This window comes from Anopheles merus, chromosome 3L (genome assembly GCF_017562075.2).
Source record: "Anopheles merus strain MAF chromosome 3L, AmerM5.1, whole genome shotgun sequence".
Lineage (NCBI taxonomy): Eukaryota > Metazoa > Arthropoda > Insecta > Diptera > Culicidae > Anopheles > Anopheles merus.
In genome coordinates this window covers 20,012,335-20,039,850 of record NC_054085.1, presented here as the reverse complement: position 1 = coordinate 20,039,850, position 27,516 = coordinate 20,012,335, and the positions used below count along the sequence as shown (strand labels likewise).

Sequence of the window (27,516 nt, the reverse complement as noted above, 5' to 3'; positions counted from 1 at the left end):
GCCGTTTTCTTGGTGTGGTGTTTTGATTTTATGTTTAAAAACAAAAAGTAGTGTAAAATCTTGCCTTCGTACATTCGGGGTGAAACGGTGCGATGAACGATGTTTGCCCTTCCTTTCTCTCCCCTTCTTCCCGCCCGTTTCCAGCCCGTTGGTGTGATTGCACCGTTGCATCGCGACGGCGACCATTCGAAGTCGCAATTTTTAAGTTCGTTTGTTTCGGTTTCTCCTTCTTCTTCTTTGACTGATTTTTACGTTTCGCGCGCGCTCTCCCTCTCTCTCTCTCTCAGTCGTTGTCGTTTGCTCTCTCGCTCTCAAACCGTGGCTCGACTTGATGCATCTTGATGGCATGGTAAAACGGGCGGAATGAATGGCTTCTTCGGATGCTTCTTAGGCGCGTGCACACAGACACACACATCAGGGGACGGGCGGAGGACGGGACGGGGTGTAGTTGCTGCTGTTGCTGTCGCTCGACAAACACTACCACATGTACGTGAGCACTGAAACAAACCCAAACTACTTTACCGATAGAGGATACCGCAGAGTGCTCGCCGTACGCTTGTTTGGCGATTGGCGAGCGCACGTCGTAGGTCGTAGGGTTGTGGAATGCAATTTCAAGATAGTGGTGTTAGAGGGCGCCGTCGGGGTGGGGTAAGCTTGGGAAAGGGAACGGTGACGAGCGCCGCCAGTTTTGGAGGTAACATTACGGTTGATCGATTTTTAAGCTAATTTTGCAAACAGCAGCAACACCGGCAACACAAGGCATGTTGGGACAGTTGGAGTGCATGCTCGGTTTCGGAAGCGTTTTGTTGAGGCTAAATGATTTTAGTGTAAGTAAGGTAAAGGTTTATTATGTTTTGTTACTTTTTAATTGATTTTGTTTTCAAGTGTTAAAGTCATCAAGTTTCGAGCTCATTACTTTTGTGAGATAAGGTTTTTTTCCATTCTCAACACTATAACATCACTATAACGTCACAATTTGATAACAGTAGCACCGAAAAAACGGGCAAGAAATTGAGGCTCTGAAGGATGAGTCACAGTATTCGGCCCAAACATATGGTCACATATGGTCAAATCAACATCATCAACTTTGCATTTCAACTCAACGACAACAATAAACGCATGAATCATTCGAACCCGTAAAACCCATAAAAGGGAGATTCAAGGAACTTCATCGCATAAGGTGAAGGTTTTTTTCTCCCCCAATTATATTGATGAGTGATCGGAGGACTCATCCAACACTGCTCGTACAGTCGAGAGACGGATGTAGTTTTCAAAATTCCATGTGTGTTCTAAACGCCAACCAGTCATCGAATCACGTTCGCGTACAGTTTTAGTTTAATTTTAATGACGCTATAAAATCTGGCCTTTTCAACATCCTGGCAAAGGTTTTTTTCATACTCTATCCTATGTCCATCGGCTTTAGAATGCCATAAAATGGTAATTATTTTGGCACGATTAAAGGACTACAATGAAATATTTGAACGTGTGCATAATCACAAACACGTAAATTAAAGTTCCTGGCAATGGACTGGATAATCCCACTCTTCATTATCTAGTCTCAGGAACTCTCTGGAGCTGGAACTGCTATCTCACATATCCTCAAAATCATAAATCCCTGTACCTTCTCTGCCAACTATTCCAGAAGGTTTCTGATTCCAATATTAACTATCTTTTTTCAGGAATGAGATATCATTCTAACATGACAAGATCTTCCAATGATCGTATGTCAAGAGGCCCAATTATCTTAGCAGGTTCCAATATGTATCTTGCTGCAGAACCAGAATCAGATCAAACCTCAACTTTTGGTTCTGCTCCGAGGTATAGCCATAATCGTTGTTTTCATCCCTTTCCTATCGATTCCCATGTTGGACTTTGCACCAAAACTCCCTGTTACCGGACTTATGTCAGTCGTTATCATCCTCAGGAATACATCAAGAGAGTAGGAAATGAACGCCAGTTTTCTTCGGTTTTTAGTATCCTCTGCTACATATTTATGGGAATGTGTGAACTGATTAGGAATACAACGCTTTTGTAGCATTGTTTAGCACAACTGATCAAATTCTGTAAGTGTTCAATATCTTTATTTGATACCTATTTTGAAAAGAACAAGTTATTCGGTACCCTTTGCCGAACATCCCTAATAGATAAAGCCAAAATCCCTATGACACATCACTCCCGTAATGTTCCTGTCTAGACGATTCACCACAACAGCTCATACAGCTTCATTTACGGGAAAACCCCCGGACTACCTAAATGGGCTCTGGACAACACTGAAGATTCTCTATTAAACTCCCTCAAATCTTTTCTGGAGCTACAAAAAAACAAGAACACCAAACACATTGCCAACAAAACCAGAGTACAAATCACCAACGCCATCGATCCCTCTCACGGTAAATTGGAGGACAGTGTTTCCCACCCTCTGCGTGATGCATCATCTCATGCACAATGATATGTCCTTCAACTCACCAGTGTGCTGAGAGTGTACGCCATAAACAGCGCAAACGAACTTAAAGCGCGCATTAAAATCTATTCCACCCGTTTGTCGAAAACAAGCAAATCGAACCAAACTCAACTAAAACGCAACAAAGACACAAGACACTGGGGTATTGGGGTATGTGTGCACACTGCAGCAGTTCAAAAGGCCAACCTTGTGTGTGCAGTGAGGTAGAAGGAAGAAGTTGCAAGGGAGGGAGCAAGGCAGGGAGGGTAAGACACATTCCGTGCCCCCTGCTTCCTTTCGTGCCCCGGAGCACGCGAGAGAACGCGCATTCAACATGCATATCAGCGGCAAGAAGACAATCGCCGTCGCTATTACAACGACATCCATACACAGGCGTGCAGCATTGTAATGACCCTCTCTAGCGCTCGCACTCGCTCACTCACCATCTCGTTCGCTCTCGCTCTCTCTCTCTCTCTCGCGCGATGTAAACGTTCCGTTTGCATTATATGCTCGAGCTAATTGTGATGTCGGTGGAATACAACGCGCGCGTCAACCATGATGAGCTGCTGGTATAGCTAAAGGCAATCGCCGCCCTGACCGCCATTTTGGGCCACTTGCGAGTGCTTAACCGACACATCAAATCGGTAGCAGTAAATTAAATACACATCCTATTGGACGGGGGGTGAGGGGACGGTGGAGGGTATTGGAAATCCAACACCAACACACACACAGCAGCAGTGTTAAGAAGCAGCGTTTTGCCAAATTCGATTAGCGTCGTTCAAGCAGCCAGATCGATCATCATCATCATTTTGCCTTAGTTTATTCACTCACTCAATACTGTTGTTATATGAATGTATGGATGTGTGCGTGTGCATCCAAATCGCTCTGTTATGTTTATGTCTCAACGCCCGGTTTACTTTGATTTGTTTCTCGTTTAGCTATCGGTCCGAGAATCAGCGGAAAAGGGAAGAAGGCATACAAAATCCCAACCGTCAGACGTCGTCGTGCTCCTGGGAGAGGGGGGGGGGGGGGGTGGCGATTATATTGTTTTCCCTTTTGCGTTCATCCTTTTGCCTTCGCCCGCGTGCCTTCCCAGACACCGGGGGAGGTGTGTTGCGACGGGGAATTCGTCTTCATCGTCATCTCCGTTAACACGGCGCCACTCCAGTCCTCACGGTTCCTCTGACCACCGGGTTATTCCACCCCGTTTGAGGGGTTTTCTTCCGATTGGGTGCGTGACCCGCGGGTGGCTGGTGCCCGAGCCGCCATTTCAGACGCCTGCGGAGGGGTTAGTTTTTTTTTTTCTTTCGGGCCATCATTTACACATTCTTTGCGCATTTGGACAAACAAGCGCGACAAACAAACTTTCCAAACCAACAACCTGTGGGTAGGGGAGAAAGTGGTCCGAAGTGGTGAAATTCCGCAATAACGAGACCGGGTGCGCAAGGTGAGATACAGGAAAAATAAAAATAAAAAAACACGAGACGAGCTGGTTTATCAACAATTACTACGTACGCGACGACGCTGAAGGACGCTGAAGCGCCTTTTGAGTAAATAGAGCACGAGAGAGACAGAGAAGGAGAGAGTGAGATATCGCAGTACTACAGGAAAAAAAGAGAGCAAACGAAAAGCAAAGAACGCAGCAACCAGTGGAGAGGATGTTGTGCGCGGAGCGCTATCTTAATGATTTCCCTGCTCGCCCATAGCGTCGTGTAGCGCCATATCGGTTTTGCATACGCGCGGCTACTGTCACTCCACGCCGCGTTCTAGGTTCACACTAGTGATGGGTAATACGGACGTCACACGAGGCGTAAACTCAAAAAGTGTACGCTTGATTTGTATGGGAGAGCGTAAACTTCCTGTCAAAAGATTATAGGGTTGTATGGCTGAAATTTACCAATTTACGCAAAAGTTTACGCTTCCTGTGACGTCCGTATAAAGTTGGCAAAAATCCGGAGTCGACTCCGATCCGAATCCGATAAATTCGAAATCGACTCCGGAAGGTAGATCCGCGCTGCAATATTCGCAGTCATTTGGAATCGTCCCAAATGGGCCGGAATCGTCCGGAATCGCCCAGAGTCGCCCAGAGTTGTCCGGAGTCCCTCGGAGTCGCACGCGCAAAGTGAAAGACACAAAATCACAACGAAAGGAAATGTCTGATCACAAGTACATTAAACCACACGGCTCCTGTTGACTCCGACCAACTCCGATTCCGAACGACTTCGGACGACTCCGAACGACTCCGGACGACTCCGAACGACTCCGGACAACTACGACTCCAGACGAATCCGGACAACTCTGGACGACTCCAGGCGACTCCGGACAACTCTGAACGACTCCGAACGACTCGGCACGACTCCAGACGACTCCGGACAACTTTGGGCGACTCCAGGCGACTACGGGCGACTCCTAACGACTCCAAACGACTCCGGAAGACTCCGACTCCGAATGACTCCGGGCGACTCCAGCCGACTCCGGGCGACTCCAGGTGACTCCGGACGACACCGACTCCGGACGACTCCGACTCCGGACGACTCCGACTCCGGACGACTCCGACTCCGGACGACTCCGACTCCGGACGATTCCGACTCCGGACGACTCCAGACGACTCCGGGCAGCTCCGAACGACTCCGAACGACTCCGGATGACTCCGAACGACTCCAGGCGACTCCAAACGATTCCAGGCGACTCCAGACGACTCCGGACGACTCCGAACGACTCCGAACGACTCCGACTCCGGGCGGATCTAGTGGTTCCATTTTGCCAGAGTCGGAATCGAACTAACAATAGTCGGAGTCGGATCGGAGTCGTGGGTGCGCTCCATACAGCACATACACTAAGTTCACGCCACCATTTTCTCTTCCGCAGGGCACGCGGGCGCGGCTTAAGCGCTCACCACCACCGCATCTCACGCTGCCCAATAGGCTGAAGAAGATCAATAAAGAGTAGATAAAAGCCCGTTAGTAGTAGTCTGTTTTAATGGCCGACCGAAGTCCACCATATCATCGCTAACACACACACACACGTACACCCATACGCAGCACTACATTGCGCCAACAAATCGTACAGTTTTGCGTACGTGTTCCTTCCGGTTGTTAGAGAGGCGTTAGAGCGCTTGAACTGATCGTGTTGGAGTACATTCACGGTTGGTGAGCGAAACAAAACGAATTAGAGAGAGAGTGTGTGGGGAAGAAAAATAAGAAGAAATGGTGGTAAGCCACCTTAGCTGCTTCTTTGCTAGCGGGTGGGTTTGGGAGGGAAGGGATGAATGATCCGCAGGTGTTTTTGCTGTTTTATTTTTTGCTCCCTTCTAAAAACCGTGCCAATTGATAAGAGACGCAACTATTCGTCATGCTATGGGGCGTGTTTATTTAGCTTCTTCTTCACTCCGCCCCCCATCCCACCTTCCTGCTTATTGTAAATGGCTAAAAAGGCGTAATTTTTTGCGCAACAGCAACCAAAAAAAAAGGATGGAGTGGAATTGGATTTATCAGGTGATGGTGGCCGTTCCGCCATTAAAACTGTTAAATACTGGTGTCTGACACCGCCTGCTGTGTTTGTACAAACCGAAAGCAGCAAACCACCTACCCACCCCCCTCCCTTTGCACACTTCCACGCACACCGACTCGAAGCGCACGCACGCAATGTGTATCGCTTACAAGGGCAAACGACTTGTGGGCACAGCGGTGAACAGAACGGTGTGCGGCAGCGTACATTCAAGCTTGTGTGTGTGTGTGTGTGTGTGTGTGTGTGTGTGTGTGTGTGTGTGTGTGTGTATGTGTGTGTGTGTATGTGTGTGTGTGTGTGTGTGTGTGTGTGTGTGTGTGTGTGTGTGTGTGTGTGTGTGTGTGTGTGTGTGTGTGTGTGTTGTGTGTGTGTGTGTGTGTGTTGTGTGTGTGTGTGTGTGTGTGTGTGTGTGTGTGTGTGTGTGTGTGTGTGTGTGTGTGTGTGTGTGTGTGTGTGTGTGTGTGTGTTTATGCTAATTTTTTGAACCACCACCATCACCACCCGTTGGCCGTTCTACTGCCAGCGGGCATGCCAGCGGACTGGTGAACTGGTTGCGGGGGAACGGTAACCTCGATCATGTTTAAAAGAATAAGGCATGAAAGAAAGAGAAAGGGGCATGAGGAGGAGGAGGTGGGTATAGGGTCGTATTTTTTTTATTGCATACCGTTCGCCTGGTTCGCGACGCTAATCCATTTTGCGCAACTTTATTCGGCAGATGGTCGATTTTTGTACTTTTGGTTTTTTGGTTTTGTTACGCTTGTATCGTTTCGGTCCTGTGCTGAAAAACGGTTTCGCGAGAGAAGGGGTGTTGAACAAAACGCTTTACGCGATAGGATTTTACCATTTATTGGCATTAGCGTTGATGCGCAAATCAATCGACAAAACGACGCCGAAATCAATGCAAGGGTTTTTAATGGCCAATGTATTATTAAAGGGGGGGAGGGGGGGGAACAAAAGCAGAGAAAAGTGTATAAATCATACAGTAGGTCATCTGCTTCGGAAAGTCGCTATACAGCCGTTTTCAGGGCTCTATTTAAGTGCTCATAAATTATGTTTTATCCACTGTACATCCGGCTGTGAGCAATAATTCGAATTCTATACTTAAACCGAACCTTTTATTGCATCAATGCGGCAATGATTTCAATATACCCTGAAAGGAAGCGTTTTTTTATTATCATTTTATCAAGATGCTATACTAAGATAAGAATTCTTTGGATAATTCCCTCCAGGCAACGTCAGAAGTGTATGAAAGCTACGTCAGTCTTCACAATAGAGTGAACTGTGTTCTAATAAATACAATAAATCAAACGGATTAATACAAGAGCACGTAGAATGCCACAAATCATCGGGTTTATAGCTATCATTCGGACCAGCTTAACAAGTAAATGGACTATTGCAACTCTATCCATCTATAAGATATCGTTTATTAACTCAGTAACAAACAGAACTTGGCTAGGACCCAATGAAGTAGAAACACGTCCGTGCGGAGTTTCAACTCCAAAATCAATAAAAACAGGTGGCTTTTCCTATCCTCTAGACACGATTGATCGCCAAACAATGATGACATCAGCGTACAGTAAGCATATATTTCAGATTGATTCCATATTATACAGACTCAGTGTTGGAGTAATCTGTAGAAAAATGGTGTCTTTAAACTTGGAACTAGCTGCTCTTGAGCGATTGATAATATCAAACATTAAAAATAAAGCTTCAGAAGTTGGGAGCTCAGAATCGGACCTACCCGATTCTGATTCTGAGTACGGAATAAATTCCCGAAACGTTTCCGATGCTGGAACCGATTCCGGATTTGACACCGGAGCCAATTCCGGCGTTGACTCCATGAACCGTCTCCGCGTTGCAAGGACTATCCGGTTGCGTGGTACTGATTAAAGTCTCGAAAGCATGTACAGGTCGGCAAGTCCCCGAAAGACGTTTATGCCAAAAAGAAGATCATCTGACCCAAATGCCAATTCTTGCGGAGATGCCGAAACCGACTCCAATTCCGAAGCCGATTCGGATTTCGGAGCCAATTTCGAATCCGGACCTCATGCTGACTTCGGAACTGATTCTGATTCCGGAGCCGGTTCCAAATCAGGAGCCGATTCCGGTTCCGGGGCTGTTTCCGGAGCCGATTCTGGAACCGATTCCGTAACCTGATTCCGGACCTACTATCCCAGATCGATTCCAGAAAATTTTGGAGCTAGTCGAAATCGATTTAACCGAGGAAAACTTCATTTTTTCCCATCAATACTTCAGAATTCACAGAATTTTAACGTGTATTGATATCTAGTGTCAAGTCAATGTAACATTAACGAACTAAGTAGTTGAAACTAAACGATTCTTCATTTATTTCAATTGTAATTTCTGTGTAGTATCCGGAATGGAGTCGTCCGATTCCAGCATGGAAACATTTACTCTGGTTCTGGATTAAAATCAGATTTGACTCCCTCATAAAGAACGAGTCCAGCCGAGTTCTGCACTAGATTGAATATGCTTGATGGATGGATTGGCTGTATCCAGCTCCACATTGCTTCCTTCCGGATTCGCCGGACTCTGATTCCAACTCCGATTCAGCCCGGGATCGGATTTATCCGACACCGGAAAAAAAATGGAAATCACCTAGTTTCAATTTATTTTCTAATGCAGTGTATAACATGAAAAATTGAATAAATTTAAAATACAAATAATAAAGTTCAAAATTAAATAATGAGGAACAAATAACCAATCGAAAGGTTGAGCTATAAACAAACAAGACAACACATGTTCTCCATATCCGGTTGTTTGATGCAAAATTCCAACCAAAAAAAAAAACCCCATTCGCCACGGCGTAATCATTAATCACCTACCATTCGCTCACGCGCGTCCATTTTGTCACACTATCGGCAGTTAACCGCATGGTAAAATTCCACTCTCACCGCCGCGACGCGTCGACCATCGCGCAAGCCACCATCGCCGCACACGCCGCTGTGTGTGAAATGATATTGCCCATTTACAGCCTAATACAGTGCCGTGTTGGTCTCTGCTTTGGTGTGTGTGTGCGTAAGAGTTTATCTTGTTTTTTCCCTCCCCCGGTCCGACTCAAACTATGTAGCTTAATAATATGCCCCCGATTCATTGGCCCCTTGGCAACGGCAACACGCACCCGCGTACAGCAAATACGATTATCGTGCGCACACAGAGCAAGCCGCGATCCTTCTTATTCTTCCGCCCGTTTGTTGGTGTCAGTGCGGCGAGGTTCTGAGAAAAAAACAGGGCACAAACCAACAAACACCAACCTAGAATAAGATAAGATGCTGTCCGTACCGCATACTTTCCAGCATGTGTGGTGCGTGATTTGTGTGCCAATCCATACCGGACGAAGGTTTTGGGGCAAGGTATTGGGTTTTGGGGTGGTGGCATGAATCACAATTTTCCTTCCATTTCAATTCTTTCCTCATCAGGATGCCCCTTACTCATCAACACACACACACACACACACACACCACGACGACATCGGGTCGACTTTCGTTTCGTGGAGAATAAATTATGGATAATTTTAAACACAAAGCAATACGCGCCTTGCCCCCAAAGGTTTGAGTCACTGCATCGCAATGTGGCTCCGGGTATGCTCTTTCGCTGACAGTCTCACACAAACACACACACATATACAGACTGGCAGGTGACATAAGCAAGGCGAACGCGTGAGACATCATCACCTTAGCAACCGATCAGTTTCAACAAGGAAGAAGAAAGCAGTTTTGTCGCATTGTTTGTGGTGGGTTTATTTGACGTCTTTCAAAAAACAAATCGTTCGAGTTCCGGTGAGTTCTCGTATACCGTAATACCGCCGATCCGTGTGTTCTGCTGTGTACTTTTCTGTTCTTATAAATATGCTACTTGCCACCGAAGGGTGCCTAAAGGATCCGAAAACAACAGAAAGCAACCTTTTATCCACATCCGATCACGTTCCGGAGGCACTTTGCAGGGTGAGTTAATTCCTACTCTACAAATCTTGAAATACAACGCACACACACACGCACACCCACCCAATATAACCTGTTTGACGGGGCGGCGTACATCATCAACCCTCGACAGTGGCATCCCTGACGACCGTTGGACGGTGCAGTTAAGATTTCCTTCGAGTCTTGAAAATCGGACCAAACCATCGACCATCGAATGCGCCCTCAAATCACAGCTGCAGCCGCCTGCCAGAGATCGGTATCGGTGAGCAGAGAATCGTAGGCAAGGTCGTGAGTGTGGCATAAAATCTGAAGGGTAGTGGTGGTGGCGCAAGGGCCATGAAAAATCGAAACTCATCGCAATACAAATACATGCACGCAAGGGCAGAGAGTACGCAAACGGAAGCGTATCGCAGCCGTTGTCCCAACGGAACGAAAAACAAAACAAGAACGAAGAAGCCTCAGTTGTGGCTAAACAAATGCAGAATAGAAAAGAAAGAAAACACACGGCGGCAGTCCCTCCCTGCAATACTCCCCTCCCCATGCAACATTTGAAAAAAAATGAGCGCGAGAGCGTGGTGAAAATAAAGACGCACATAGGGAAGCGCACCAGCAGCAGCAGCAGCTCGTCATCGAAAACGTGGATATAATTTAAACTCGCACACACACACACACTCGTACTCCAAAATCCGATAGCCACCCCCAGATAGTCATCCCCTTCATCCTCACCCGCATGTCGGGTTGGAGCGCATCTTACTATAAATTGCGAGAGCATCACACACTCTTCGGGGCGTGAGAGAAAACAGCCGAAGAGAGCAGCCCGCGCGAACAAAAGGGAATGGGTTCAATCGGGGTTGAGGGGGGGTGGAGAAGGGGGGGGGGGTGTGGGGCAAGAAGTGGTGAAGCGGGGGGTGGAAAGGCATGGGGGATGATTGCGCGGGGCACAGCGGGACGGGTGCGGCGACATTCCAAACATCAATCATTTCACCTTTTTCGAAGTCTGGTCAAAGTAACCTCTGGTGGGGTTTTTTTTTTTCTGCGATGGCAGAGGGGAGGTGCGGTGATGACGCTGGGCTGGTAGGAACGCAGGAGTGGAAGGGCGGAAGGGTGGAGAGATTGAGATTTTGAGCCAAGGGGAACGATATCTGTGGTGACAATGAGAGAGTAGTATGGCTAGCAATTGCTGGTTTTCCGGTGTGTTTGAATTTGAATGTGTGTGTGTGAGAGTGTTGGTTGGTGCGCTAAGTATTGGTGGGGAAAGGAGGGGTTCCGAATGGAGGGGAAAAGGGCAGAGATATATCGTGCAAATTTACGGCGGGAAGATTTACGTCGATACAATGCTGCACGAATGTTTCGCTACACTTGCTAGTTGCGATGCGGTGGCGTGGTACAGGTTGCGTCCTGTGGGAGTGGGTTTGGATTTGCCTTCAGAAATCCAGTCTATTGTATCATTTTATCGATTTTTCTTTCATTTCGTGCTCAATTGAATTAACAAATATTCACTCAGTTATTTATACATTCAATTAAAACCAATTGTTCAATCAATAGAAATCAATAAAACACAATTTCAATGGAAATGTGTTACTGTTGTTACTTTTCATTTCACAGCAACTTTAAGGCTATAATTAGATGCAAATAACCATTTAGAGCATATTGTTTGAATTCACTTTAAACTTTGAAATATTGTTATTGATTGTATTTTTTATTAAAGAAAATGCTATGCATTTAATGATCTCAACACAAAATGATGATAATTGGAATAATTACACATAGCTAAAAATGTGTATTTAGGGGAGATGGGAAAAAATAAACAAATTACTCTCGCAAACGAATCAAGCGACAGGATGTAGAGCGTAAATTACTGTGTCGCTCACAAAAATACAAAACATATTTAAACAGTTATAAATACGACTCCTTCTATACAGGGTTTCCAAGTCACTGACGAATGTACACATAATTATTCACCGCATCCAAGATGATTTTCAACAGCTGTCAAAGGGTGTATTTGCTTAAAAATGAAATGAAATGAAATGAAATCGTTTCAAGACATGATTTTCAGTATATTACAAAGAACTGTCAAAATCAATACAGTTTGAGTCATGTTGAAAATCATGCGGAAGAAATAATAAAATATTATGAATGGAAATGAAATATCAGATTGGTGTGGATTGCACGCAGCGAATAACAATGTTTACATTCGATAGTGACTTAGAAAACCCTGTAATTTAAGCTTCAATGCTGCAATTTCAGCCGGTCTGTCATTTCACACATTTGAAAATGACGTTTTACGTTTTATATTGGAATTCACCATTTGTGTACAACTAAAATTGCGTTTTAAAACCGGTTTTGTTGTTGTTTGAAATGGGTTTTTTTTAATACTTTTGATACATTTCAATTAATCGAAAGATTTCAACCACCAACTGTCAAACTCCATGTAAAAAGGCTTTTATAAAATGGCTATAAATTAGATTAAAGATCACTGTACATATACAATTTATGCAAATTCTACTTCGATCTTCTCGACTATGCGATACTCCTACATAATTATTGAAATACATTATTTCAAATTTCAATAATTGATTTTTTTCCATTACGTAAAATGCACAAACACATGGACTATAAAAAAAAGCTTAACACTATTATAAAAAAGAATAAAAAATCCTTCCTAAATCGCACTACTGCTGCCCGAAAAAACCGTCACCGACTGTACCGAGCACACGGCAGGGGTTGCTAAGTTGTCATAACATAGCGGCACGGGCACGACCACGTTCCCTTCGTCTCGTCTTTCGTTCTCGTTTTCTGTTTCTTGTTTTCTTGTTCCCCATCAATTCGATGCCTGCAACGTGGAAACCCCCCCCCCCCCCACTGCCACTCCATCCCTTTTCAGCCCCTTGTTCGTTCCTTCGCTCAAGGAACGCTCCGGAGAGTAAAATCAATGTTTGCTACTCGCTCCCGCCTTCCCGATATCGGTGCACAAGAAAGAAAAAAAAACTTGTCACGGATATACATATACATTAATACCCTCACGGGATCTCTCATCCCTCACCCCCCTCCCCCTTCCCATCTCACTGTACCCACATCCCACACTCCTGGGACGTCCCGTGGTGGTGCGCCGGTCGAAAAGAATATCGAAGCAATCCATCCCCAATCCATCTGTACGCATCATATCTCCCCCCTTTGGCGGATCAGAAGCACGACACACACACACACGCACACAAAGACAAGCTTCCTCCTTTCATCTTTGCCCTTCCACCAGCGCCTCATCTAAAACACATTGACAAAGTAGTAGTTTCGCAAGGCTTCCCGCCGACCGCCTGCTACGATTTGGATTGGTTTTTGCTTCAACGTTTGCTAGCCATACGTGTGTGTGTGTGGTTGTGTGCGCCCACCGACCAGGACAGGTCCGAAATTCTTTCGGTAGCCCTTTTCTGAGCTGCCAGGAGAGGGGGGGGGGGTGTAAGGATGGGACAGGGGTTGAGGGGTTCAATTTAATGTGACCATCCTTGCCAAGCGCGGTGGGGTGGTCCGGTCCGGTTTGGTACGCAAAGTTGAACAATTGTTCTCTCTCTCTCTCTCTCTCGCTCTCTTACTCTGTCCCTCTCGTCTTTGTCACCTCCTCTCCCCTCTTAATCCACCCTTCTGTTTGCTGTGGAAGTGTGACGTTTGTTGCCCCAACAGTCTCCAGTCACAGGGGGTGTTCACTGTTTAAACACGTTGTGCTACTGCGAGCGAGAGCAGGAGAGAGAGAGAGAGAAAGAGCACGAGAGCGTGCACGCGAGAGAAGATAGCAAATTGGGGCCACCGCTAAGACAACCCCCCCCCCCCCACTCCCCCGGAGGGTAGGTGAGCACTCTCGTCCACCACTGCTTCCCTCCTCCACGCCTTGTTCACCGTGTGTACAGAGGTGTACAGTGTCGTATCCGTTTTCCGATCATGTTTCCCAAAGGGGGGGGGGGAGGGTGAGGGAGGTTGGTTTTTTTTTTTCTTTTTCGGGTTGGAATTTGCCAACATGGAAAGGAAGTCGGGAAGCGTCCGGAGCGTTCACTCTTATGCTTTTCCCGTGTGTGTGTGTGTGTCAACCATAACCTCAAAAATGCCCGCTCTCTTTTGCGGGCACACACTCACATCACGCAAAGGGGGGGGGGGGGGTTGTTGCGAATTGTTGGTTCATTTATTTATCTATTTATTTATTTATGCTCTCTCTGTCTTACTCGCTCTCTCGCTCTCTCTCTCTCCTCAACCAAACTACCCCTTTTTAGGGTAGTACACACAGAGCGTGATGCGGGGGGGGGGGGGGGGAAGGGGGAGCGTAGTGCGGCAGGGCACAATTTCGGCAGCATTAAACGCGAATGCGCCGCGCGGCAAACACTTTTAATCATCATTGTTGTAGTCACGTACTCGTTGAAATGTACATTTTCTAAGGGTTTTTGGTTGGTTTTGTTCAGTTTCGGTTGGTGTATGTTGCCATTCTTTTCTCGCCGGAGGAAGGGAGCCGAGTTTTATGGTTTTGACGGTAAATAATTGCGTTATATTGCGTCTCAAACACACACACACACACACATACAATCGCAAAGAGTGAAGTTTGCCACAGCAACAAAAAAGGGCCGTGCAAGTGAGGCTTAAGATATATTTTAATTATCTTTGCTTCATCTCTTGTTCGTCGTTTTGTGCTTCCTTTTTTTGTCCTCTACGCTCCAGTTAATAATAGAGCTCTTCACACACACACACACACACGAACACACCCTTCTAGCATCCGATTTGCATCTGGAAGCGCGTCTTGAAGCGCGTGTGTGTAAGAAAAAAAACGGGAACACACAGAACCAAAACGGATTGCAATTTACTCAACGTTGTTTTTTACTGGTTCACTTCACATTTTCCACCACTTCCCCCCAAGGCTTGACTTTTCAAGCCACCCCTTTTCTCTTCCACCTCCTTCCCCCCCCCCCCCCCCAAAAGATTGCATTTTCCTCGAGCAAATCTGGTCGGACGGGCTAGGGGGAAAATCTAAAAAACCGTTTTCTTCGCTCTTTCTCGCTCGCGCGCGCCCGCACAAACTATCGATAAGCGCGTGGCTGCTCCCAGCCACTTTTTCCCTTCCCCGATGGGCGATGATGATGTTTTACCCATCGCAAAGCAAACGACACCTATACACCGATACAATGGCCTCTTCCGCCTCTTCCGGGGGGTGATGGTGGGGCTCTCTGCCATTCCTCACAACATGCACACCCAGCAGTAGGGCATAATGTTATGCTTCCTATTTTTGCTCGCGCGTGGTGAGTTTGGTGGATTTCTCTCTTTCTCTCTCTTTCTTTCTCTGTCTCTCTGGCTCACCTGCCAGCACGGCAACGGTACGGGCGATTGATGGTGCTCTTAACTGTTTTTTATACCTGCTCGGCGTGGTGTTCACGCTCATTATGCGAGGGACAACACGGCTGCCCACGGCCACCACCCCTTGTATGTGTACAATTATCTTATTCGCTCTTTCTCACGCACTCAGGCTTTTATTTAGCAGTGTCTATCCCCCCCCTCTGATTTGTCTAAGGGGACCGCGGGGGCTGCCGGGACCAACCTGGAATCGGATTGGCGGAATGTTGCGCGCACCACGCGCGCTATGCTTCTTATTTTAATTTCGATCATCGAGAAACGCTTTTTCATGCCAAAGGAGACTGGCTCTTTCTCGCTCTCTCTCACACACACTCTCTCTCTCTCTCTCTCTCTCCTTCGCCCGCATTCCCATAAGAATTTCGTGTTCCGTTCTTCCCAATGCGTGTGCGGTTCCGATGGCTAGCGAAGCACCGAAAAAGAAATACACCCAAACCGGGGGCGCCGTACAATTATTTCAACCGCTATTGATTATTATCTACCTCGCCCTTCCCGCACTTGGTTCGGTGGGCGAGAAACAGGAAGGTTAAAATTTACGGGAATTTGATTTTCCAAACCCGGCCGCCATATTGGGCCAATATGGTACAGTCGGGAACGAATTTCTAGCGCGTTATGTAAATTCCCACCCAGGATTTGTTTTTTGTTTTTGGTTTCCTTTTTGAGTTTCCGACCTGCGACGCCCTTATGTTACCACTGCCGGAACTTCCCGGGGAAAGAAATAAAGAAACAGAAGCAGTACTCTGTGTAATTTTTATTATCACACTTTCCCAAGTTTGCAGGCCACAATGGCGCCAGCAAACACGTGGCCTGTTAGGGATTCCAAGCAAGATGGGGGGGAAAACCCACTCACAGAGCGGAAGAGAGTTTTGGGAAATCCCTTTCCCTATTCCCTGCAGAAAAGGCCCATACTGTCCGGGATGTCCCTTGCACAGTTTGCATTCCCACCGGGCGCTCCGGTTCCTTCCCTTTCTTTCACAGCTTCTTCGCAACACCATCGATAAGAAGTGGCAAATCTTGGGCAGACAAAAAAACAGGAGAAATCACAAAGCACAAACGAAAGAACTCAATCACGCCGTCCGCGTCTGGTCACTGGATACGGCCGTGCCTGCCTGCCTTTTTGCTGGGATTTTTGTTTTTTTTTCGTTGTTTTTGAAGTGTAGTACTTTCCGGGCGGGGAACTTCCGCCCCACCCCGCTTTAAGATACTTCCTGACCGGTGGGAAGTGTGAGGTGGAGAGTGTGTCTGGAAATTATTGCTCACGGAAATAAAAATTGGTATGAATTATGCTTTTACACGAGTCTGGAAGAAGGCTTCTGCGGAAGCAACTTTCCTTTCCAACTTGAAAGTCGCCTTCCGATCAATAAACGACCGGTAAGGGTGCTGAGTTAGCCCCCCCCCCACCAAAAACAGACAGCCGGCAAGAAGAATGATGAAACGAGAGTTCGAAATCAATTCAATCCCTGTCTACGCCCGTTAGGTGCGTTAAACTTCAAGCTCTCAATGCCCTGGAGTAGGATCATTGATTTCGGTTCGTTATGAGGACGGCACGGGCATGAGGGCGCGGACCATCACGAGTGGTGGGTAAAGTTGGCAAAAATCCGGAGTCGACTCCAATTCGACTAGGACAATTTCGGAACTAGCTCCGGAAGGTAGATCCGACCAGCATTATCAGGAGCCGTCCGAAGTCGTCCGTAATCGTTCGGAGTCATCAGCAGTTGGCGTCATCCAGAGTGGGAGTCATCCGGAGTTGGAGTCATCCGGAGTCGGAGTCATCCGGAGTCAAATTCGGAGTTATCCGATTTCGGAGTCATCCAGAGTGAAGGCCAGAGTCATCCAAAGTCAGAGACAAATTCATCCGTGGTCGGAGTCAAATTCTGATTTATCCGATGTCGGAGTCGGATTCATCCAGAGTCGAAGTCAGAGTCATCCAAAGTCAGAGTCATCCAAAGTCAGAGTCAAATTCATCCGGAGTCATTTGGAGTTGAAGTCAGAGTCATCCAGAGTCAGAATCAAATTCATCCGGAGTCATCCAGAGTTGGAGTCATCCGGAGTCAGAATCACCCGGAGTCAAATTCTGAGTTATCCGATGTCGGAGTTAGAGTCATCCGGCGTCAAATTCAAAGTTACCCGCTGTTAAATTCCGAGTTATCTGGAGTCGAAGTCAGAGTCACCCAGACTCCGCCAGACTCCGACTCCGGATGACTCCGACTCTGGAAGACACCAACTCCGGGTGGAGCTAGTGGTTCCGATTCTGAAAAACTCGGATCGAATCAATAAAAGGAGTCGAATCGATGTCTTGGGTGCGCTCGAGAGAACACATCACTAGCCATCACCTCTTATCCACCATCCGACACGTTCAGTGACACTCTCTTAAATTGTGTTTTTATATATAATTTTCCATTTTTCCTTCTCCACAACAAAGAACTTAAACAAGGGCGCATTTAGAAGACGCACCGCAATATCAAACTGTTCGAAAGAAGCGTCCACCAAACTCTCGCGATAGTCCACAGTCCCCGGGTCCCCATGCTCGTACGGATAATAAAACACAGACATGGCGGCACAAAAAGCGCAAGACAGAAGAAAAAAAGGTCACACAAACACACGCACACATGTGTTTGCTTCTCTTTTGCCTACCAAACCCAGCCGCCACCGCCGCACATGACAGCATGATTATTATTATTTCTCCCCGGGCCTTGGGCGAGAAGGCAATCGAGAAGGCATAAATGATTTAAGTGTCCCACAGCACCGCTCCTCGTGTCGAAACGGGGCGGGAGTGGGTAGCAGATGTTACGGGCAGGCAACACTCGATCCCTCTCTAGCACCCTAGCGCCCTTGAGTGCTAAAAGAAGAGGCTCGAAGAGTGCCCCATGTAGCGGGCGAGGCAGAGCTTCATCTTCCGCCTGGTCAAACGGCGAGAAGAGCAAACGGAAATGGAACCGTTTTTTTCCTTCGGAGGCTTCTTCTTAGTCTGGGTGTGTGTGTGGGTTTTTTAACAAGCCAGGGCGGCAGGTAGCTTGCGGCAAAACGTGTGGCGTTAGAGCGAAAAAGGTAACTAGTGGTGCGTAATGCGCAAATAGCACGCAACTAGAGCTGGACAACACGGGCCACACTGTCGCGATGGTGGTGCAATCTCCAGTGCAATCTCCAGTGCATAGGAAACGCATGCATGCATATGCAGCATTATGTACATCATGCTGTTCCCCCGCGTAAGTGCGTCCACCTTTTTGTCCACTCTCTCGCTCTCTTTGCTCTTGAGCCGTTTGGAAATCGTGCCACCACCATAAAACACAAATTAGTTTTCCCGGGGAACGTGCTCTGGTACTGCTCGCAGCAGAGAACTAACAGCTAGAAAAGAAGCTCGAGCAAGATATGCAGCAACACACTGATGTGTGAGTGTGTGTGTGTGTTTTTTTTCTGTTGTTTCTACTGCTTCATCATCCGATGCGTTTACGTGGGTTCGATTTGTACGCGAAGAGTCGAGAATAATTCCCGCCAATTAGAAGAGTAACAGAAAGGGAGCAACAAGAGGGCGCGAAAGAGAGAGAGCGCGATATGTATACATATATATCGAGCATAAGATCGAGCAAACAGCGAGTATGAGTAAAAGTATGCAGAATAACATTACAACAAACAATAACAATAACAGCCACCCCGGAATGAAGTTTTACGCTTCCTGTTACGCTCTTCAACCCCATTTCGATCACGCTCTCTTTCTCGCTCTCTTTCTCTCTCTTTCCCGTTTCTGCGCTGTCCGGTATGCGTCTCACGTTTGTCATCATCATCATCATCGCCGACACAAAACCGTCATCATCTTCATCCGTGTTGGCGAGCGGGCGGACGGGCGGTTGTTGCGGCGCCGACGTCCGCTTTGGCGCGATGGAGCAGGGGGTTTGGGGGTTAATGTGGGAGAATTTGCTGCGTTGTGGGAGTTGTTGATCGTGGAGAAACGCCACCGTCTCGCGCCACGTACACACTTGTCTCCCCCGTTTTGGTGCCGTTCGGGCGATGAAGCGCGAGAGTGCATTTGCGTCTGGTTGTTTCGGGTCAGTGTGTGTGTTTTATGCTTGTGAAAGGGAGAACGGTTTGATGCTGTAGGGTTTCCGCGAAGCACCGAAAGGAAGCGCAGAGAAGCTGTGCTCCTTCTCTGGAAATGACATGAGAGGGTAAAAAAACATACACACAAACACACACACACAGGCACAGAGAGGGCAAAGAGAGGGCCGATGTGAGATGGGCCGATATTGTATTGTGCTCCGGCGGCTACTAGATGAAGATGAAAAAGCGCGAAACCTAAAAGATATGTATAAATTGGGCTGTGCACATTATAACCACTGCGAGCGGATGCTGGCGGAGAGACAGGGAGAGATACAGCGGGTCTGAGCAGGAGAGGGAGAGTGGCAAGAGGGCATGGGAACTTTTGGACTGGACCGAAGTGCATGAGGGATGATTTTTTCCTTCGAGGGTTTTTTTTGCGCAAGGTAGGCTTGCTGGTAGGCTAACCCTTCGGTGAGTAGGTTGGGTTTTTTTTTTTATTAGGAATTTTAACTTCCCATCATATGGGAGTTTTTCCCTTTTACTTGAGGGACATACCAATGTTGAATGCAACAATTATTTCATTATTGTAATTTTTGGTATTTGGTTACCAGGATAGATGGAGATTCGAATAAAAACTAACAAATGGGGGAAAATATTCTTGAGCACTTTTCATGTTAAATTTGCCGAAGTGCACATTAAGATTTTTTATTTGTTGGTGTATCATACAAACTCTTTAGGGAACTTTGTGCAATAACGGCAATTATGTATGTCATACTTTTCTAATGTAATTTTGAACAATAGTATCACAGTAGTTTAGGACATAATTTTGAGATGTTCTTTGCGATAAAGGAAGAATATCTGTGAAATAAGTAAATTGTAACTAGAATTGAGGAGAATCGAAGCCAAACATTAGTGAATTGAATCCTTATGTTCCAATGCTTCGCATATGGTCCTTATACTCTACAATATTTGAGCCACCATAATTGAGTATGCAGGAAAGATTAAAAATGAAATAGAGTAAAAAAACAATACAAGGGTATTCAGTTTAGAATTTGATTCCAGTTTTTGTTGACTCTAATTCTTCACAAAACTCATGCCCCGAGCACGTGAAAACATTGAACAACTTTTTTGTTATGTGCGTATACAGGGCTTGACTGCTGAATAAACAATTAGAAACAGGTTAAAAACAATGTCCGATTTGTAAAACACAAATGTCTACTACTTGCAAACACTTCAACCTCTTAGTCGATGTCGATAGAACAAATGTCTGATGTGTTGCATACCAATCATCCACAAAACGTCGAGATGCTTCGATTGCAAGCGTAGAATACACCTATTTGCCTACTTTTAAAGACTTGATAGTCAGCAAAGGTGTGTGAGTTGCTTGTCGGAGACTCAGACCATTTTAGGGCCCAATTGGCATGGAGCGTATTAGTTGACGGCGACATACTAGAGGAGAAGGAGGAGTTCTGCTATATTGGGACGGTCGAAACTCCGAACAATGATATCAGCAGCGAAATCCGGAGACGCATTGTACAGGGGAATAGTACATACTAAGCTCTTCACCGCGTGCTAAGATGTAGAAGACTACTTCGAAATGCATGATTCGCCCAGTGGACCTCTAAAGACATGAGTCTTGGATCACCCGAGCGGATCTTGCATTCCCCAGGCCGACAGAACACGATGGTCAGGGCATGATATGAGAACGCCGGACATTAGTCCCACTAACAAGGTGTTCGACAGGAGGTACAGGGGAGCACTGCGAGTTAATTGGCTGAATTTGTTGGAGATCGGATGTCTTCATGGATGATATTGAGATATCTTGATTAATAGAATAGAATACTTCTGATTGATTGTTTTAAAGGCTTTAAAGCAATACTTTTTAACACTCTTATGGGTATCTAAGATGTTTTAGATAACAGAGTTAATAGTCCTAGCACATGCTCTCATTGGAAAGTTTTCATCAGTATTGATAGACTGACAACTTAAACATTGAATATCCGAAGGACACTATGAATTTGGTGATATTGCTTGTGAGATGAGGACCTTATCGCAACCAGTTCGCAATAGCTCTCGATATGACGGAATTCTTTCGCCCAAAATGTCTATAGCTTTGACTAGCAAAATGTATGCTACCCTGATACTGTTAAACCGTGTCTTGAAGTATTGGCATCAAATTGATTTGCTACGCATCGCACTCCCACAGTTGTAATCCAAGGGTTAGCCTGCGACCCAACAGTCGCAGCCAGTCCAGTTGGATGCGGGTGGGCACTGCTGCGTACTAAACCCCGGTCAGTACCAGTACCCGTACAACAACAGCTTCCCTACCGCCACCAAAGACCGAAGGACGGATAAAGGATGGACAGTAGCAGGGAAAAGCGGGGTTCACTGATTTGAATTTCTGTCCCACGAGATAGGCGAGAGCTAGGGAGAGAAAGACAGCATCAGCTAAACCCGGATTTGGGATGTACTGTGACCAGCATCGCGTTTGCTGCTGGTTCGCAACTCGAAAACCCGAATGTGTGGAATGTGTAATGAGCTCAGATGGACGAGGGGCACCAAAAAAAGAAAAGAGCCAAAGCCCAGGAAACGGAGGAGAAGATGTGTCCCTTCCGAGCTTCCTCGATGCGCATCTCTCGTGCGGTGTGCGGCCCATCATGTATCGTGCGCAACTGTACATACCCGCAGAGCACACCGATAATAGGGCCTGCTCTTCGCCACCTCGTCCCGTGCCGCCCCACTCCCTCCCGCTCTTTAATGCTTGCTTTGAAAGTCATGTTTTTATTGGGTAGCATTTATGCGCATTCGACTGTGTTTGTGTGTGTTTGTGTCTGTATGCTGTATCCCGCACTATTCTTGCTTCCCGTCGCTTCCGCCTTCTAAGTGGCCCGGGCTGTGCGGTGCGGGGCCCTCGCCCTCGGTGGATAGATCGGGAACAAAAAGACGGCCGGAGAGTAAGAGAGCGAATGACTCGCGCGCCCGTCTGTACAGCGCGAAGGGCCCCTTTCGTAAATGAGCATATCGAACGGAACCGTTCCACCGGCAGTTATTTAGCCGTTTTTTTTTCATGCATTTGTTTCGAGATAATAGAAAGCTCGAGAGCACGGGAAGAGAACGGCCGTGCTGGCCTTTTTGCTTTCTGTGTGAGTGTGCCGTGTTTAGGGCGCGGCGAGCCAGTTCCCGCTACCGTGTGGGGTGTGTGTGTATCGAGTAGAGTTTAATTTAATTTTTAATATTTCGACCCCTTTTCACGTCATATAGACACATACACAAACAGACACAACTCCACGACAGGAAAGAGAACATTCCAGCCCTACTTGCTGCTCACAGCACCACCCTCCCTCGGTGGCCAACTTCCTGACACCTTTTATGGCCTTGCACCAGCGGCGGGTAGAAGGGAATGACCCGAGGGGCACGGGATTTTTTTTTTTTTCGCGTTGCCACCAACCACCAAACCATCGACGGCAGGTATTTATTTTTGCGCTTAACGTTTGGGACACGTTCGCCTTGTCAAGGTGGTTGGGAGCGCTGCGCACAGGTATTTGTCAACAGTGGGGCATCGCGTATGGGTGACGTAAATGGTTTTGGGCCACCATTGAAACGTCGCAGTACGTATTTTTACACAATTTTTTATTTATTGTGGAGTCGTCCGATGAGCTGAGCTGAGCTGGGCGATAAGAATGGGACGCCCCGGCCAGCTCTGACGTAGTTTTGACGTAGCCACCGAGAAGACCTAAAAACTGATAACGATCGGCGTAACAGTGCTGCCGAGTGTACACCAAGCACACACACACCAAGCACACACACACCAAGCACACACACACACACACACACACACACACACACACACACACACACACACACACACACACACACACACACACACACACACACACACACACACACACACACACACACACACACACACACCCACACACACACCACACACACACACACACACACACACACACACACACACACACACACACACACACACACACACACACACACACACACACACACCACACACACACACACACACACACACACACACACACACACCACACACACACACACACACACACACACACCACACACACACACACACACACACACCACACACACACACACACCACACACACACACACACACCACACACACCACACACACCACACACACACACACACACACACACACACACACACACACCACACACACACACACCACACACACACACACACACACACACACACACACACACACACACACACACACACACACACACACCACACACACACACACACACACCCACACACACACACACACACACACACACACACACACACACACACACACACACACACACACACCACACACACACACACACACACACACACACACACACACACACACACACACACACACACACACACACACACACACACACACACACACACACACACACACACACACACACCACACACACACACACACACACACACACACACACACACACACACACACACACACACACACACACACACACACACACACCACACACACACACCCACACACACACACACACACACACACACACCACACACACACACACACACACACACACACACACCACACACACACACACACACACACACACACACACACACCACACACACACACACACACACACACACCACACACACACACACACACACCACACACACCACACACACACACACACACACACACACACCACACACACACACACACACACACCACACACACACACACACACACACCACACACACACACACACACACACACACACACACACACACACACACACACACACACACACACACACACACACACACACACACACACACACACACACACACACACACACACACACACACACACACACACACACACACACACACACACACACACACACACACACACACACACACACACACACACACACACACACACACACACACACACACACACACACACACACACACACACACACACACACACACACACACACACACACACACACACACACACACACACACACACAACACACACACACACACACACACACACACACACACACACACACACACACACACACACACACACACACCACACACACACACACACACACACACACACACACACACACACACACACACACACACACACACACACACACACACACACACACACACTGTCTAGCTATCTATCGCTACCAAGGTCAAGTAGTAATTCGTCAGACCTATTGGACCGTGGCTCTGGTGGCGCGACGTTGCAGTACGAAGCGGGGGAAAACCTTTCGGGAAGTCGTGTGTGCATTGACTTTAGATAATGGTCGTACGATGTGTGTACTACTACGCTGTTGGGTGGTGGTGTTTACTCACCCATCCACCCCCCCTCCTCCACCCCTCCCCCTCTGTTTCGATTGGCAAAAGACAAATGTTTATTTTTATACACTGGCCAATCAGCATGTGTCGTGTAGAGCTTCCCGTTCACGGAAGGAAATGATGAGTCGGGTTGGCTCTAATTCTTTCTCATGCTCAGGTTGCTCTCGCGGTTGCGTTAATTAGAAATTAATCCAACCAACGTTGAGGGTGATATACACAGATTGACATTTTTCGGCGAACATTGGTACGGGTTGGGTAAACGTTTTCGATTGGAAGACTATGAGGCGATTTATGTCGGTTATCTTGTTAGCACAGGTCCTTCAGCACAGAAGAGAGAAAACACCACAGCCCTACTGATGTTGAGGTATTTATGACTATGTTAATTTGAAAGCAATTTGTTGTGAGAATTATGTTCCTAATTCAAGGAACAAGGTAACAATTTATTTTAAAATATCCCAGATGTGTATTCAAATATGAACTCCTTTGTACATTAAATTTTAGGTACACTCCAAACATGATCTATAAATGCATGTATAAGAAAGTGTCTGTACAATACGTTAAAAGTTTGATTTAAAAGTCGCAATTCTGCTTTTTAATTTAAAACAAATGATGAGAATATTACAAGGAGTAAAGTTCTGCATCAACGGAAGTGAAAACTCTTCATCTTGACTTCTAACTACGAAATTCCATAGGTTTAGTTTCCACGAAACAACAATTAATCTGTACTGTACCACTTCAGCTGGTCACGATGCTAAAGATATATTGGAATTAATGTCCAAAATGTTATAATCTTATTGCCAAATCATTATTTAACTAACCAATATCTGTTCTGATGACTTATGTTATTCATTAACCTTATTTAATCAGCCTCTGCCGTACATGTGGTATTTATGGACCAGTTGCTTATACAGGTTTCAATCTAGCAGTAGTAATCGAAATTCTGCAAAATTGATTAGTTTTAATGCTTTAATGAACTTTTCTTGCCCATGCCCTATCCAGCTCTTGATAGGTCAATAAAATACCGTTTTATTAACTATCACATTAATGAAATGAAATTGAAATACTTCAGCAAGGGACCTTTATGTTGAAATTCATTTAAAACAATTCATCTTCAGGTCACTTACCATGAGTGTTATTAGTAGGGCAAAAATGGTAAGCATCTAATCTACTTGCCTAGTCCAAACCATCCTTGAGTTCAGCTTTGTATTTTAGTGTCCCCATTTAATTAGGTTTGGGTAAAATGAGTTCTGTGCAACGAATAATTACTAGAACCGTAGTAGTTAGTAGCCAAGCTGTTGATAAATTCCACGAACAGCTAGAACCTATAGACTGGCATACATACAGTGAAATCTCCCTAACGTGAATCTTCAAGGGACCGTCAGCTTAGAGAAATATTTATGTTAGAGAAAACTAATAAGGGTGTTTGCTATGAAGTATCCAAGAAATCATGAGAAAAACATGGCATCATTGGAACAAATATGTTTGTGAACTTTCTTTCAACATTTATCTCAGAGAATTTAAGTAATGAAATTGCATATGAAACTTATAGAATATTCGCCTTAAGGAGATATGCATCTTGAAGAGACGTAAAATGCATGGAATACGACGGAACCCTCAAAATATTCATCTTAAAGAAACAATTCATCCTGAAGAGACTACATCTTAGCGAGATTTTATACTATGTCTGCAACAAGAATAGAGGAGAACATTAGCTTCTTACTACAACCCTCTATTGGCAATATGTGTGGACAGCTCAATTCTCATTTCAAAACATTTGACGCTTATTTGACTACGAAGAGCTATAAAACTAGGCTTTAAGAATCGTACGCACTTGAAAATTGGCAAGGACAATTTGAAAATACTGCAAAGGTTAAGTAGTGGCAAAGGTGTATGTAGTTCCAGATTGTATGTTAGAGGTGACATAGCCCCGATATAAATATATAAAATAAAGAAATAGATGAATAAATAATTAATTTTATTAACTTCTTCTACTTTCCCAATATTATCCACAAAAAATCTCAATATTCTCCAGCCAAAATCACAAACAATTTTACCTGCGTCAGTAAAATTAATAACAAAAATAAGATTATACTGCTCATTTCGCTGCTCATTCCACCGTAGGCGCTTGGCGCGTACAAAAACTCTGCAAAAAGATTATTTCTCTACACAATCGACAATAAAACCGGACCGCACACAGCAACAGCCGTGGACACGCGCCACTTTCAATCACACCAGCAGCAGCAGCCGTAGGTCGTGGGGTTTTCCAAACTACACCCATCCCTTCCTTCTTCGCCGTCCGTCAAACTGCCCCAGCTTCCCAGCTTCCTTTGTTCATGTGTGTCCAAGAGTACCAGCCATCCCCAGGCGGTGCAGTTTGCTTATCCGCGCCGAGCAGGGCGAGGGAAGACACGAAGACACAAGATCTGCTCTTTTATTTCTTTAGTTTTTGTTTCAATCGATTCCACCATCAATCTTGCCTCGCAACTGGCGGCAAACCAATGCTTTTTCCCAAGCCCCGAAACCTGACTATGACGCTCATATTCCAACACAACGTGTGTGTGTGTGTGTGTGTGTGAGCTGAATGCAGCTGGAATGACGGGGAATGGAAGGAAGGGGGGACACAGATAGTCCCAACCGAAACCACCGAACGGTTCCGCCGCCGATCGATGGTGGCCGGGTTCAACGAATTATGTGCTGGTGGTGGTGCTGGTAGCGACCGCAATCCCACCTAAGAAATCATCCCCAAATTCGCTCCCAACTCTGCCCCTGATCGCCTGATGAACCTCCT

General features: G+C 46.3%; 1 protein-coding gene across 1 annotated transcript in view; it reads left to right on the top strand.

Annotated features, from left to right (window-relative positions):
• Positions 1-9,698: 9,698 nt before the first annotated feature.
• LOC121599790 overlaps positions 9,699-27,516 on the top strand; it is a 38,479-nt gene continuing 20,661 nt past the window's right edge. The window contains exon 1 of the mRNA XM_041927861.1: positions 9,699-9,912. The gene's annotated coding sequence lies outside the window, so the exon portion shown is untranslated. The remainder of the gene's footprint in view (positions 9,913-27,516) is intronic.